This window comes from Populus euphratica, unplaced genomic scaffold (assembly GCF_000495115.2).
Source record: "Populus euphratica unplaced genomic scaffold, PopEup_1.0 scaffold565.1, whole genome shotgun sequence".
Lineage (NCBI taxonomy): Eukaryota > Viridiplantae > Streptophyta > Magnoliopsida > Malpighiales > Salicaceae > Populus > Populus euphratica.
In genome coordinates, this window is record NW_011500437.1 from 61310 (window position 1) to 67156 (window position 5847).

Below are 5847 nucleotides of genomic sequence, written 5' to 3' on the forward strand. Positions count from 1 at the left end.
TTGTCCTTAATTTCTTTATGTTTAAAAGTTTCAAAGATTTCAAAATCATGATTGACATCTCTTTATTTGGTTATGGCATGAGGAAATGGGAGTACTGGGGGGGAATTATTTTTTTTTTTGCAATATTCAAATTTAACCCCTTCATTACCCTTAAAGACTCAAAGATTGACTAATTATCTTTTTCATAAGATTCAAGAATGAGTATTTCAACAACCTTAGCACTGTGGAGAGTAATGACTTATTGGACTTGATCCATGTGTTGGCTTCTAGAGTTGCTTGCACTTGAATTGTATTGCCTTTTGGGATTTTGTTGTGGTTGAGATGAAAACTTACCTTTCTCCTGAAAACTAAGGCTAGATATGAATGTTGCAAGAGTAGATTTAAAATTTGTTATGCTTTGAGTAAGTTAAGTGTTGATTATCTCTTGCTTTTGAATGAATTCATACAAAGTTTTCTCAAAATTACTTCTAAGAGGTGTAGGAACATAAAAAGGTGTATATCCATGAGAATTTTAAAAATTATAATATGCTTAAAATAATGGCTATGAAGTTTATGCATTATTGTTACTATTCTTCTAACTAGAATTTTAAAAATTTATATGTTTGTGAGTATAGGTTATGATTTGGCATTTGAAAACTATTTACAACATTGGCATGCTCGTGAAGACATTTCTTAAAAAAAGGAAAAGTTAGATAATCATTGGTTGAATGTTCAAGGAAAAGTTAGATAATCATTAGTTGAATGTTCATTCATTTCACATATTTTAATTGACCGCTCTTTTTAAATTCAAGTGCCTTGACTTTTCTAGCTAAATATGCAAATTTAGCTTGGAGGTCACAATCTTCTTTAAGGTTGTTCATTCCGCTACTAGATGTATGAGGTTGGGTTTTACCTAATGCCTCATAAGTGCCTATAGTGTCCTAATTTTGAGCATTTTCAGCTAACAAGTTTAGGTATGCAATTGCTTCATCAGGGTCTTTATTTTCAAAAGCAAAAAGCTTTAATTTGATGGTGTTTATGCTATAATTGAAGTCATTATAAGTGTTATGAACCTCTTCAAATTCTCTCAAATGCATGGATTTTTCAGATCTAAGCCATGAAAAGTAGGTCAAAGTTGAATAATGTCTAGCTTAAAATTAAAGTGAGATACATCAGGAGAAAAAAAATATACATGATGGTGCATTTATTCTTGTTAGATTCATGTGGTCTCTAAATGTTCTAACACGATTATTCTCATTATGAAGTGACTAATTATCCTTTTCAGCCATGTTTTCAGATGAAGATGAAGACTTCCTTGAAAGTTTACCGCTTAATGTGTGTATCTAAACTTCCATGCAAGTGCAAAAAAAAAAGGAAAAAGAAAAGGAAGAAATAGAAATTAGAAAAACAATAAAAGAAAAAAGAAAAATAAAATATATAATTTATATAGTAAATTACCTCTTCGGCAACGGCTCAAAAAACTTGACACTTTCAAAGAGTTGATGTTATATCTCATGTGCAAGAGTGTCAAAGTAATAATTAACCTAGTAAGACCAGGGTTGATCCATAAGGAGTATATAAATTAACAAAGAGTTAAAGAGATAGTTAGATTGAGATTAATGTGAGGATTAAACAATAATAAAAATTGTTGTCAAGGTTAAAGAATCCACTCATAGTGTTACAAATATGTATAGTATAAACTCTTTTTATTACTCAACTAAAAACCATACACAAAAAAGATTTCAATCAGATGACTTATCCTTAATCATTCATTATAAATTTTTAACATAATCATATTAATTATCTCATTTTAGTAACACCATACTTTTAAATATAGTCAGGAATTCATGATGCTAACTCAGGTTAACAACAAATCAAGTACCTCCCATAACAACGATGTTTGCTGAAGACTATAAAGGATCAATCATTTATTATACCAAGTGTTATACAATACAAATCTAGATTAATCATTAAACAAGCAAGGTATTAGGAATTAGTAAGATAGAAAGATAACATATATTAATAACAAACTTTCTTGGATATAAACATTGAAGTCCATATTGAGTTTATATTATACATATTCTAACACCATTAGTGAAACTTTTTCACTTTGACATAATTAACATAGCTAGACAATATGAAAAAGAAAAATATAAATAAACATAATAAGAACATAATTATGATATTAGTTAACTAAGAGTAGTAAAGGAAATGAAAAGTAGAAACAAGATATTAATGAAAATAACATTTGAACATTATAAAGAGAGAAAGCAAGAAAATGATTTTGATCTAAAAACCAAAATGCCTAAATGAATGGCAAATGCCTCCTTTAGGCTAAAATTTAGAACTGTTCATTTGATAATTGATTATTTGTGTAGTGGTCAACTATCTATTTAATGGACTTGTTGGACAACAACAGTCAAGCATTTTGGCTGGATGAAATGACATTAATGCAATCAGAATTTAGTAAAGTGTTCTTCATAAAAGTTATTAGAAATCATCTCCTCTTTCCACCCATAATATTTTAGAGCATTTGGATCACTAGTGCTCAAGATATATTGAGTAGTGCTTTTAGTAGACTTAGTGGATAGCCCTCAAGTTCTTATCTGGATGAAATGTCATTGCTAACATCAGAACTTGAGCAGGTGATCCACATGAAAGTTGTTGAAAATTTTCTTATCTTTTCACCCACTAAATTTGATGTTATTTTGCCTTATATAACTCTAGCTATAAGTAAAATGTTGAGCAGTGTTTAGGCTGGACCGTAGGACAGATTCTGACTTCTCTTTTGTGGCCAAGCTTTGAATTTGAAAATGGCAGATTTAAGTTTTCCACTCTTTATGAAAGTTGTATGCCTATATCTTAACTTTCCAGAATAATAAACCAAACATCAATCCAAGGTCCATAACTTGAGATATGTTTAAATGACTGAATGATGTTTCAGTTTGATCCACATCTCGTCTCTAACCTTAGCCTTTTCTTTGTCTTTTCACTTTTAATAGTCAATCACATTAATCAATCTTTTGAATTGTGAGATATGCCCATATTTAAAATGAGTATTTACCATAAATTAAATCTATCTATATTATCAAACTTATTATTATAAAAATATGCTTAAGTTAAAGAATTTAATGATACTAAAAATTCAATATGATGATATAAAGTCTTAATAACAATACACTTTTAAATACTAATCATTAAGCTAGAACCAAAGTATTAGATTTTTGTCACTCTCAAGTCCATATGGTGTTTGCTAGAGTCATGAAGTACCTTTGCTTTGCTTTATTTGAGTTTCTTTTAGCATATCTTTTATTTTTTTTCCTTATTACCTAAGGTCAGATGGATCTAGATGATAGGATGATGTACATCATAGGGTATGCTCCTAGTATTTTTATATACTTTTTCCCTTTAATACAATTATAGTTATCTAAAAAAAGTTATAGTTGCACGATAGATTGATAGAAATCACTTGTTTACGTGGGTTTTCCTTAAAGCACATAAACTCAAAGCATTATTATATTTAAAAATATATTTTTCCAAAACAATACAAAAAACAAGATTGAAACACCAAATGACATCAATCAATATAGCATTCAAAACTAATTTCCTCCCAAAGCTTTTAGCATTAGTGGTGAAAGTTCAGTAAAAGTAAAGACTAGATGTGGACCTGCGCTACACCACGAGGCCAAATTATCTTTTCTTCATAAAAAATGATGTTATTAGTCGTAAATGTATTCTAAAAAAAGGAAAGAAAATTCAAAACTTAGGTTATAGACCTAACTAGGTCAAATAAGTTAGTTTTATTTTAATTGGATAAATAAAATAGGTCATGACAACAAATTAACCTAATTGAAAAAATTGATCACAATAATTTAGGAAAAAAATATTTTTTCAAAAGGCAGAAAATGATGTAGTTTAACTCTTAACCAATTAAATACAAAATGATAAATTTAAGTAAAAAAAGATAAGAACAATGGCCTAAGTTAACCCGAGTTAGCATGACAAACTTGTAACCCAATAAAAGCCAAATCAACTTAAGTTAACTTGTCAAACCCACAACACCGATTATGAAATTGAAATAGCCTCATAGAAAATAAAACGAAGAAAACCACAAAGCTTATATATATAACATTGAATAATGAAATTGAAAAAAAAAAGAAGAAAAAAAACAATTAAAACAATGTCCACCTGCAATAAAAGTCTTAAACTCATGAATCAAGTCATTAGACCAGAAGCATCATCTATAGAAAAGTCACGAAACTTAATTTTCAATTGACACGACCAAAAGATTGATGTCTTCTCCTAAGTGCAGGAGTATCGCAATAATAAATAACCCGGCAAGACCGAGGTCGAACCACAAGGAGGTTAATTGTATAAATTATAAATAACAGCAATACAATGATGATGACAATAACAACAACAACAATAATAATAGTAGTAGTAATAGTAATAATAATAGTAATAGTAATATTAAAAGAAGAAAAAGAAGTTGATGAGAACTTTGAAATAGAAGATCAATGTAAGGATTAAACAATGAATACACAAATGTCAAGGTTAGAGGATTCACTAATGTATTTCAAACAAGTATAATATAAACTCTTATTAATCAAATGAAAACCACACAAATGAGGTTCCAATCAGATTATAAATTATTAATAAGATTATATAAGTTATCTTATTTGAATAATGCTAATACTTGTAAATGTTGTTAGGTATTCATGATTATAACTTATGTTAACAAAAAATCAAGTTCTTTTCATAGTACAATGTTTGTTATACCATATAGTTTGTGTTATGAAAGTGTCAAGCATTTGTTGTATCAAGTGTTATAAAACATATATTTAGATTAGTTATTTAACAAGCAAAGTATTAAAGAGTGAACAAGATAACAAATATAAAACATGTTACTATCAAATATTAAAGTCCATGTTAAGTTTATACTATACTTATTCTTACAACATTAATGTAATCTTTTCACCTTTACATAATAAACTTAGGTAAACATAATGAAAGAGAGAAATATAAATAAACAAGATAAGAACATAAATAAGATAAAAAAATTAACTAAGTAAAAACATAAATAAGATAAAAAAGTTAACTAAGTAAAGGAAAGGAAAGGAAAGCCACAAATAAGATATTAATGAAAAAAAATTAAGCATTACAAAAATACAAAGAGAGAAAGTAAGAGCATGGTCTTGATCTGGAAACCAAGATGCCTAAATTCATGGAAACCAAACATTGAGAACTATTGATTTGATGACTAATTGATGAGTGGGTGCCCAATTCTTGACTTGGTGATTATCCTTATCTTCTCTTGTCTAAATAAAACATCATTGATAACGTTATAATTTGAACCAGATCTCCAATGAAATTTCTAGGAAATTGTCTCAGCTTTCCAAATATGGGTTGAACACCTAATAGTGTCTAGGTTGTAGGACTGATTCAGACTTCTTCGTTATTGCTATAATTTGGACTTGAAAACGGTCTTTCTAAAACCAGACCTCCAATTAAAAGTTATAAGACTATGTCTTACTTTCCATCTATATAAAGTAGACCTAAATTCAAGATCTACAACTCTAGATATGACTTCATTTTTTAACAGTATTTCTGTTTGGACTGCACCAGCATCTCTTTTCTAAGTTTGGCCATCTCTTTGTCCTTTCAATTTCAGTACTTAAACTCATCAATCAATCCTTTCATTTATGTGATAAGCCTGTATTTAAGATGAATATTTACCAAAAATTAAAGGTATTATATAGTATTAGATATGTTATTATAAAACATGCTTTAGTTAAGGAGTTATTGATACTTCAAGTGCAAAATGATGATATAAAACCTTGATAAAAATGCACTTTTAAGTACTAATCA